Below are 11853 nucleotides of genomic sequence, written 5' to 3'. Positions count from 1 at the left end.
TGTATAAATATTAGAATTGTCCCACATCGGAAGATTACCATAAGGCAGAGTGATTTTATGATTATAAATAGAAGTCATAACCCAAAATCTTTTGATTCTCTTAAGTATCGTCAGAGAGAGCTCTTAAAAGAATTTGTATTATTGTCTCTAGAATAATGATCTCTAACCTAAGTTAATCTTTGGAAAATCTTTTAGTTATTATAATATATACTCTGTATTTCTTATTTTATATTCAAGTGGTATTCTGAGAAAGAAAAAGGTGAACACATGGGTACCATTTGTAGAAACTTAAAATTAATGGTACCATGTGAAATTTATCAAAGTTCAAGGTTACCATGAGAAATTTCCAATATTATAATGATATGGTTAATTAAATTTTCATTTAAAAGAGAGAGAAATCTGTACCAATAAAACAATATAGAGGGTATTATTTTTTAATCTTTATTTTATTGTCACGCTATCAAACTTAACGTCCATTTAACAGCCTTTACATTATGGGTACCATGGGCAAAAAAATGGAACCTCAAGGGTACCATAGGCAGATTCTTAAAAGTAGGGGTAACCTGGAAAATCTGACAAAATTAAGGGATACCACGGGAAATTTCCGTATCTCAACTATGATAAAATTTTTTTGAAGAAAAACAAAATACAAATATTAATGGAGAGTACTTGATCATATTATTAAATTTAAATATAACTATTAGATATAATGAGTAGCAATTGTCCGTATTCGCTATTCGGGATTTGGTTGGATGTCGAACTAAGTGCCAAAAAATGGTGTAATTCTGAGTATGATATTTGTCCCACATTGAAAAACAATGCAGGTTTAATGAATATATACTATGTATAAATAGTAGAATTGTCCCACATCAGAAAAATAATTCAAGTTTGGTGAATATATTACTTATAAATAGTAGAATTGTATCACGCCAAAAGATTAGTATAAGACGGAGTGATTATATGATTATAAATAAGTTAACCCATGTATATATTAATCCTTTTTTTAAAGAGATATTTTAATAATATGTAAACAAATCATTAGACATAGAATGTAAATATTAAACCCTTATAAAGTTTTTTTTGCATTATAAATAAGTTAATTACCCCATTGCAACGCATGTGCATTCAAACTAAGTTAATGTCGGAACATTGTTAATGAAGAGTACTTGATCATATTATTAAATTTAAATATAACTATTAGATATAATGAGTAGCAATTGTCCGTATTCGGTATTCGGGATCTGGTTGGATGTCGAACTAAATGCAAAAAAGATGGTGTAATTATGAGTATGTTAGTTGTCCCACAATGAAAAATAATGCAGGTTTGATGAATATATATACTACGTATAAATAGTAGAATTATCCCACATCAGAAAAATAATCTAAGTTTGGTGAATATTACTTATAAATAGTGTAATTGTCCCACATCAAAAGATTAATATAAGGTGGCGTGATTATAAATAAGAGTTAACCCACGTATATATTAATCTTTTATTTTTTTTGAAAGAATATTTTAATAATTTGTAAGAAAATCATTAGACATAGAATGTAAACATTAAACTCTTATAACGTTTTTTTTTTGCATTATAAATAAGTTAATTATCCCGTTGCAACGCACGGGCATTCAAACTAGTAAATAAATAAAATAAAGTTGAAAGAGTGGTTCCCATATTTGTCATCTAATAAATGGGGTACATTAACTTTAGAGTCTTCTTGTTATATTAAAAGCAAAGGACCGAAGTTTGTTAAGAAAAAGGGTTAATTCATACAAAAACTAGTTTGAATGCCCGTGCGTTACAACGGGGTAATTAACGTATTTATAATGCAAAAAAAAACATAAGAGTTTAATGTTTACATTCTATGTCTAATGATTTGTTTACATATTATTAAAATATCTCTTTCAAAAAAAATAAAAGATTAATATATACGTGGGTTAACTCTTATTTATAATCATATAATCACCCCACCTTATACTAATCTTTCGATGTGGGATAATTCTACTATTTATAAGTAATATATTCACCAAACTTGGATTATTTTTCTGATATGGGACAATTCTACTATTTATACGTAGTATATCATCAAACTTGCATTGTTTTTCAATGTGGGACAAATAACATACTCAGAATTACACCATCTTTTTTGCACTTAGTCCGACATTCAACCAGATCCCGAATACCGAATACGGTTAATTGTTACTCATTATATCTAATAGTTATATTTAAAATTAATAATATGATCAAGTACTCTCCATTAATATTCGTCGTTGTTTTTCTTCATTTTTTTTTATCATAAATGAGATACGGAAATTTTCCGTGGTACCCCTTAATTTTGTCAGATTTTCCATGTTACCCCTACTTTTAAGAATCTGCCTATGGTATCCTTGAAGTTCCATTTTTTTTGCTCATGGTACCCCCTAATATAAAGGCTGTTAAATAGACGTTAAGTTTGATGGCGTGACAATAAAATAACAATTAAAAAATAATACCCCCTTATTGTTTTATTGGTACGGACATCTCTCTCTTTTAAATGAAAATTTAATTAACTATATCATTATAGTGGTTAAAACTTGGTGAAATTCCCAGGAGACCCAGGTTCAAGCCTCCCCAAGAGCAAAATCTTGTGGAGCATTCTTGGCCTGAGTCCATGCCTAATAGACTTCGAGCCTGTCACCCTCGGATGGTTTACCTGGTATACGTGGTTCGCAGGCTATCACGTACACCCGCGGGTTTACCCAGTGCGCATCGAAGGTAGCGGCTGCGGGTTCCCTAGTTACCCAAAAAAAAAAAATTTGGAAATTTCTCATGGTAACCTTGAACTTTTATAGATTACACATGGTACTCCTAATTTTAAGTTTCTACAAATGGTACCCCTGTGTTCACCTTTTTCTTTCCCAGAATACCATTTGACAACTTCCGTCATAACGTCATTACTACGATGACTTTTGACGCATTTTTCTTTTGTTATCTATTACACAAACACTTCATCATTTAATTCTTAAATCCATATTTTATTTAATAAACTAACATTTTTTTAGGTGGGAGAAAGATCGATAGAATGGTCAATATTATAACGGAAATTTTTCATGGTACCCTCGAATTTTGTTAGATTACACATAATATCCCTAATTTTAAGTTTGTACATATAATACCCTTGTGTTTACTTTTTTCATAACGCCACTTTAAAAATTTAACATTTAATTCAAGATTATGTTTAAAGTCTCTTATATAATAAGTATATTTTGAGAGATTTAATATATTTGGGGTGATACCTAAGTTCCAAGGATAAATCCTATTTATAATCATGGGATCACCCCACCTTATGATAATCTTATGATGTGGGACAATTCAACTATTTATACGTAGTATATATTTATCACACCTACATTATTTTTCAATGTGAGACGAATAACATATTTAAAAGTACACCATATTTTTTGAACCTAATTCGACATCCAACCCGATTTAATAATAAGCAAATACTATATTATCTATTAATATCCATACGTTTGTTTTTTATTTTATTTTTTATCATAATTAAAATATGTGCAAATGATATGAACCTATACTCTAATGATAGACTTTTTTTTAACACAATTCTAATTATATTATTTAAACGTAGTATATTTACCACACCTACATTATTTTTCAATGTGGGATATATAAAATCTATAGGTAGAAAATATAATGATATAAACTTTTAAGAGCTCTCCAAGACAATACTTAAGAGACTCAAAAGATTTTGGGTTGATGCCTAAGTTCCAAGTATGCTTCCTATTTATAATTATAGAATCACCCACCTTATACTGATCTTTCGATGTGGGACAATTCTACTATTTATATGTAGTACGTTCACCACACCTACTTATTTTCCAATGTGGGACAAAACATACTAAAAAGTACACAATTTTTCATATTAAGAAATACACCATCTTTAATATGTGCAAATAATATGAAATTTATACTCTAATGATACCATTTTTTACCACAAAGCTAATTACATTATTTTCATAATTTTTTTAACGATATTTTTTTGACAAATGAAATGTAAAAGTTTGATATAAAAATTGGAAATATCACTTGAATATAATTTAGGAAATATACATATTATAACAATTAAAAGATTTTCCACTTTATTTTTTACATCAACAATTATACTTTCCTAAATTGATTTTTGATGATGTGGACGCTCTCAGATCGCTCGAAAAAACTCTCTTTTATATATATATATATAGATTCTACCGTTCTCTGAGGACGGTACTTCTCACACACAAACACAATCCACCCAAGTAGAATATTATAATGACTTGTGCGTGAAGAGTATCGTTCTCCGGGAAGACGGTAGAATTACTCTAATTCATAAGTGTGGGAAGGCTCAACTGTCCTTACATGTGTTGTTTTCAACTATAGCCCACATAGTTTCTTAATGGTAGTGATTATGAATTATTTATTATTATTTTATGATAATACCTTTTTCAACTACAAGAAAATCATTTGACTTTTTAGACTAAACATAATAAATATATAAGGAGTGAAGAAAGCATAAGTGTATGTAGCTAACTTAAAAAACTAAATGGAGAGACTAAGGGAATACCTTTGCTTCAAAACCTCGTCATCCCTTCTCTTCCCAACTACAACCATCTTCACTAAGCTACCATCTAGATTATGGCTTAAGGCTAAAGGTACCCTTTCTTTTTACCATCTTTAATTTCTTTTTTTTTTTTTTTTTTGGTCTAAATCATCCGGTAATCCGAACCACATTGGGCCGACTAATCCGGATTTCGGGGCGTGTCCAAGGATTACGGTATTTAAACCTCTCCTAATCGCAGTTGTGGGGGATCGATCCGCAGACCTCCCTACCAAGCGCAGCCCCATGCTACCACTGCGCCAACCAACGATTGGTTTTAATTTCTTTTTATGACCATTAATACGCTCTTCATCCAGCTAGTAGCAAAAGGTAGCACTCGCTACCCCAAATTTTCGAAAAATGGTTAAGATTATCGATTTTTACTACCCAAAATTCTTATATATAAATCTTAACATAAGTATTAAGCAACATGAGGAAAATTTGCTACCCAAAATTTTAATTCTAGGTTCGTTCATGTGACTTCATCCTTTTCATTTCCATACGTTAGTTAAAAAAACTCATGTAATTTGAACAAACGTATGGAAAAGAAATGAATAGACGAAGTATGAAGTAATCCATTTTATTACAATTGAAGGAAACTACTTCTGGAGCCAAGCAAGGTACAAGTTTATATATATTTCTTTGTAAATATTGTTTGATTGATTTGTATAATTAAAGGCATGGAAATGAAATGAAAAACTTATGTTTTTCCCTTGTTAAACTATGTAGGATATTCTACTTCTGGAGTCAAGCAAGGTACAAGTTCATATATATAATCTTTAATTAAATATTGTTTGATTGTTTGCCGGTACCGAAGTGAGAAAGTAAGGTTCTGGTAGAAAGAGTATGGTTTTACAAAATGGAGAAAGGGCTAGCCCCCTTGCTCCGTCACTGTTTCCGGTGGTTCTATAGCATAGAATTTGTTTATTGCACATGTTATTAAATTATAAGAAAATTAAGATGTCTTCCTGTCATAACTTGTGTCACACAGCTACTAAGAAAAAGGAGCTGATAAGCCTATACAAAGACAAGGAGTTGTGCGCAGGATATGGTGACGTAGAAATTATGTGGAAAATGATTCATTCAACCTGTACTAGAGATGTTCCTAGAAATGTTAATTGCAAGAGACCTCGCTACTCGATACTCTGCTTCAAGTCTAGATGATGATAACAACAACAACAACAACAACAACAACAACAACAATATGCCGAACATGATTCTACAATTCAAAGTTTTACAGTACTTTCACCCCAATAACTCCAAGCTAAAGGTGAACTTATTCAGAAACAAACTTCATTCAATTCATTCATACAGCTGCGAAGAAAATTCCACTTGAGTTCAGTCCCATCCACTCCCCTTGCTTTGGAGCATTTGATCAAAGTGCCATACCCCTGAAAGTAAATTTATCCGATTTTAGAACCCACATTACAACAAGTTAACAGCATTTGAGACTCGAGAGGATACTGCGCTAATGCACTCAACAGCACAGAGGAAGCTAAGTCACTTAGTAAGAGTGTAACTTATACCATATCCTTTGCCAATCATTCTCAATTGACTGACATATTCAGAAATCATCTTGATCGACGTAACCTATGGAAATGGGAAACCAGGATTGATTCATCAGCCACAATAGTACTAGCAGTTTGCCATTTGCATACAAGGTAACTTCATTAAGATTACCTGCTCCGTCAGGAATTCGCCTGCTATAAAACCTTGTAGCTGATGATCATTGTTTTTCTGTGCAACCTGTAATATACATAATCGGTAGCAAAATATAAATGATGGATCATTGTTTTTTTCGTGTTGCTTTTTTCCTTTTATTGTTCACGGGCACGGCTTGACGATACCCAACCCGAGAACACTCTTTTGGAATCAAGGGTTTGTTGTTGTTTAGATTAGACAGGGTGTATAACTTACACTGTGCAAGTACAGAAGTTTCTCATGCACAAGCTTCTCCAACGACAATGTGAGCTCCATTGCTGCAACAAGATTCCAGCAAAAGTTTATATACAGTGTGAGACGGTCTCTTACAGTGAGTCAGAATTTTGGGAAGAGAAGAATGAGAATAAGAGGTGGTATAGTACCATGTAATGCAGCTCCTTTTTGAGGATGGTCAAACTCGGACGATGGCATCAAAATGGAGTGCAATTTAACCTTTCCTCCTCTCTTGTTCTAGCAAACATACATTAAGAAGATAAACACTGATAGTAACAGCGAGCTCAAGCAAGTCTGTCAGAGTAGAGCGGTCAGCATGGCTATTACCTGATATATCATCAGCCTATCAGCATGGTTCCTTTCTTCCAAACTAGAGTTCTTGAAAAATCTAAACAATGTCAAAGATGAGAGCATGTTACAATGATAAATGAATTGAATGCGATACCGATCTTCAGATTTAGAAACTAACTTGATGCTACAATAATGTGTACTTACTTGGCAAAGCCTTTGAGACCAATATTGTCCCTGTCAAAGTATGCAAACATAGCATGGTACACATAGGATACACTGTACTCCACACTGAAATTTCAATTACACCAATCAAAACCCGTTAGTGTTGAATAGAATGGCATGAATATTACTAAGTACATAACTCATAACTCTTAGTTGAACCAGCGATTCAAGATTTAACTCTTAGAGTTATAAGGTCGTAAGGACTTGGTAGATCGTAAAACAACCCAACATAGAACAATAATGAGGATGGAGGGAAGTTTAAGCCTCCATTTTCCTACTGTATTACCTAATCGCACTAAACTACTCTCTACTCTATAACAAATTAACAAACTTATCTCACCCACTTTTCTAACTACACAAATTATAAAACAAGACGGTTTTACAGAATAAAACCATCCATTTTTATAAAATAAAATTATTCATTTAATGTTAATAAATGAATTATCTTTTCACATAATAGAACTGTCTCGATCAAGATGTGAGATCGTCTCAGTTCTAAACAATATTGATGCAATCCATACCTATTGACATTCACTTAAAACATCACTAGTTTAGACCCCGTACATTATATGCGCGCAACTTAAAATTTATTATTTTTATAAAATTACTTATATAATATTGGTACCTTGTAATTGTTTACATTTCTCATAATTGTATTTTGCTTTGATAAATACAAGTTAGAGTTGAAAATTAGTTAAGAGAATTTAGTAATGAATTGAAATATATTTTAATGAAAGTATTTTTATAGCATAAATAAAGCTAATGAGTTTCAATTTATATATTTTTTCCAATTTTTTTTGGTTATGAAAGTAATAACAACGATTTCTAGTTTTGGTTTTATACAGAATATGAGTCAACTCATCATCTAAAAATAGGATCAATATAGTTTCGGATCAAATATCCAAACTTTTGAATTTACTTTAAAATTAAGTTTGAAACACGATTATATTCAGTCTTACATGATGATTTTCTTTAATATTCTTACTCCAATGTTCTCGACATAAAATTTAAGTACCACTTAGGCCCTGTTCTTTTGGACTTAAAGTCACTTAATTTAAGTTCACTTCAGATCCCATAAGTTCGATTCATTCGAGATCGATCCTATAAGTTCGATTCGAGATCCTATAAGTTCGATTCGAGATCCTATAAGTTCGATTCGATTCGAGATCCTATAAGTTCAGTTCAGATCCTATAAGTTCAGTTCAGTTTAGTTCAGATCCTATAAGTTCAGTTCAGATCCTATACGTCACTTAATTTAAGTTCAGTTCAGATCCTATAAGTTCAGTTCAGTTCAATTCAGATCTTATAAGTTTAGTTCAGATCCTATAAGTTCAGTTAAGTTCAGATCCTATAAGTTCAGTTAAGTTCAGATCCTATAAGTTCAGTTAAGTTCAGACTCTATAAGTTGATTCGAGATCCTATAAGTTCGATTCGATTCGATTCGATCTTATAAGTTCGATTCGATTGAGATCCTATAAGTTCCAGTCCAAAAGAACAGGGCCTTAGTTATTTCTCTAATATTTTAAACATTAATTAAGTTGTTGTATCAAATACCCCTCTGTCCCGGTCAATTGTTGTCCTTTCGTTTTGGCACAAAGACCAAGGAAAGAGGAATAGGCCAATAACTAAATGACAAGTGGAACAAATTGAATGAGAATGATCAAATTACTCATCAAGTTCATTCTTAAAATAGAAAGGACAACAAATGACCGAAACACCCCAAAATGGAAAAGGACAACAAATGACCGGGACAGAGGGAGTAAAATTTTATTTTCTCGAATTATACTAGAAAAATATAGTTTCGGATCAGATCGAATATCCAAATATTTTAATTCTAATATCCATATCCAAACCAAAACCAAAGATTTCGGATCAGATATCCAAACCAAACTTAATTTTCGGATCGGATATCCAAAAATTCGGATCGGATTCGGATTGGATATCGGATCAGTTTGGATAATCGGATTTTTTGCTCAGCCCTAGTTGAAATGAGTGAGAATAAAAAAAAAAAAAAAAAAAAAAAAAGTAAAGAAAATAAATAAAAGAATAACTAATATATCAAAGCGTCTTGCTTGTGACGGGCTAATCCCGTCACAAGCGGAAGACCTCTCACAAAAAGGGAGAGAGGACAAGGTGGGGCACCCCCCATATGCTTCCCACTCACCTCTCAATTGGTGTTTTGTGAGAGAAAACGGGAGATTTTGTGCTAATACATAGTGAAGGAGAAACAAATAAACAATGAAAATTCTTTTCATAGTCTATTTCTCTCTTGCATAACAATGTGAAGTTAACGTCAAGAGTGACGGAAGTGAAGTATGAGGTCCTTAACCGTATTAAATAAAAGTTGAGATCTTTAACAGAAAAAAGTGTGAAAATTTACGTCCTTATCTTATGGTTAGCACCCTCTTTTTAAATCCATATTAGGAGTATGTTTTAGTCACCTCCCTCCATATTAGTCTCTACTCCGTCTTGTTCAATTAATTATAAGAAGTATCTTTTATTTTTTTTGCGAGGTTTATTTTAATCGGACATACTGTACAAAATTAGCTGAATGGAAGAATTAATTAACACTAAATTTATTCGATTTGTATGGTACGGATGAGTATATTCTTTGTAGCCATTTGTAACATTATTGTCAGCAAACCTCCTACATCATCCATGCACAACTAAACCAACGGACGGGTTTATCGTTTATCAATATGACATTTACGAAAGGACACCACGTAGTGTCTACGAGGAGCAATAAATTTTCTTCTAGGAAAAGCGGGAGGTTCATTACCTTCTAAGTGGTCCAGATTTAATTCTAGATCGATCGATCAAATGGTTGTAATTTGACTGAAATGAAATTACGTAAGACATCGTTCGTAGACGAAAGATGATCCTCTTCCGTCTACGAGCGTCTTAGGTAACAAACGCGGAATGAACTATTACTACTCCGTAGTTTACTATTTTAAATAACAAGTTGGTCAATTTAGAGACTGATTTTAGTTTATCTCATCATAAGTCGAAATCAAAGACTCGATTTCAAAATGTTAAGTAACATAGTCACCTTTAAAAAAAAGTCAACATTAGTGAACTTAGTAAGTCTCATAAAAGAGAGAGAAAAATAGTCCGTACTTGATTTGCTCATTAATAGCAGATTCACTATCATCAACAAAATTTTGACGAGCGAGTGAAAGCTGTTGAAGAATGGGCGTTGTCAAATTATTAGTCTTAACCTCCTCAAACGGCTGAAACACAATCCCCGTCACCGGTCCACCATTTTGAACCGCAGCCACTACTGCCAAGTGCCAACCCATTACTCTTCACCTTTCTCCTCCTCACTCCAATGCCGAACCCAGGACGGTTCGAGCTGACCGGGGTGGGTATGGTGCTGAAGAGTGGAGCTCCTAACATCATCATTTCTTAGTTTGTTTGAGGGGTAAAATAATAATGGGAAAAGTGGAAATGGTGAGGAGATGAGAGGAAAGCAGGGGATATATATATAGGGCAGGCATAAATTCACAGAGGAAACACACGGGGACACAGGAGTTGTTGCCTACTTGCCTATTATGCCCTTGTTTTTCATGTACACATGTGGAGCATTATATTGGGCCTACTAATATTTTCATCTATCAATGCATCATTTTACGCAGCACAAATTTTAAGTTAAATGTTTTCGAGCGGATATATCTGTCTTAAGAATAAAATGAATCAAATTAAACATCACTTGTATAGATAAGATAAATACCATGGCAATCTCAATGCATTATATTTTTATCTTATGTTCTCGACGCAATTTTCATCTTGGGTCATCCGGAAACAGCCTCTTTGTGTTGCTAACGCAAGGGTAAGGTTGCGTACATCCGACCCCCCTACCCCGCAATTTGCACGAGCCATTGAGGCTATTGAGGCACTGGGGTAATGTTGTTGTTGTTGTGATACTTGACCCGTCTTAAGCTTAAGTCTTAGACGTAAATATCCAATACAGTTTTCAAAACCGTATATCTAACCTCTGAATGAATATCCTATCCTGGATCAATGAGTGATATATTGTATTAGATGTTTCGTGGTTTTATGATTTTTTTAATATTTCCCTTCAAAAAGGATCCGTGTCGGAAACCGCATATCCCATTTCAAATTGCGCTGATACATATCCGATACAGTTTATTCTATAAATTGTGTCGTATATACGGATATTCGTATATGGATAATTGAAATTGTATAACGTTTCGGATTTTCTATATATGTACCATACGTTCGATATGGTATTGTTATCCAATTTTACAAATTTTCATATACGAATCGACATAATTTGTTACGGACTTTTAATAGAAAATATTAAATTAAATCATAAAATTACAAAACGTCTAATATATCCGTGACTCATTTTTATTAGTCTTATACATTTTTAAACTATTTACTCCTATACTATTTTTGGCACTTTTTAAAATTATTAAGAAAAATCATAAAATCACTTTAAAAATTTAAAACAAGACATAAATCACCGTATATACGAAAACCGGATATACGGTTTCCGTATATACATAAACTCTGTATCTGAATAGGATATTCGAATGAGATTAATACTGGATATTCGGATATACGGTTTTAAAACCATATAGAATATACGTTTTTGCTTATCTCTATCTTAACCTTAAGCCGGCTCAAATCGTTTAGAATTTGTGTCGCGCAGAAAATTCTAAAGTATTCATTAAGACGAAAATGTTAGTGTCCCAATGTAATACTCCCCAAGTTACTATGTACCTATATGAGTGCTGATATGTTGTGGACATGAAA

General features: G+C 32.6%; 1 long non-coding RNA gene and 1 pseudogene across 1 annotated transcript; one reads left to right on the top strand and one right to left on the bottom strand.

Annotated features, from left to right (window-relative positions):
- The first annotated feature begins 4553 nt into the window (after nucleotides 1-4553).
- On the top strand, nucleotides 4554-6425 carry LOC141617782 (uncharacterized). Its single transcript, XR_012531208.1, has 3 exons — nucleotides 4554-4681; nucleotides 5356-5382; nucleotides 5618-6425. It is a non-coding gene; the product is annotated as an uncharacterized LOC141617782 (long non-coding RNA).
- On the bottom strand, nucleotides 5676-10542 carry LOC141617781 (ferritin-4, chloroplastic-like; annotated as a pseudogene).
- Nucleotides 10543-11853: the final 1311 nt, after the last annotated feature.

Source organism: Silene latifolia, chromosome X (assembly GCF_048544455.1).
Source record: "Silene latifolia isolate original U9 population chromosome X, ASM4854445v1, whole genome shotgun sequence".
Lineage (NCBI taxonomy): Eukaryota > Viridiplantae > Streptophyta > Magnoliopsida > Caryophyllales > Caryophyllaceae > Silene > Silene latifolia.
The sequence above is the reverse complement of the archived record's forward strand: the minus strand, read 5'-3'. Positions and strand labels throughout refer to the sequence as shown.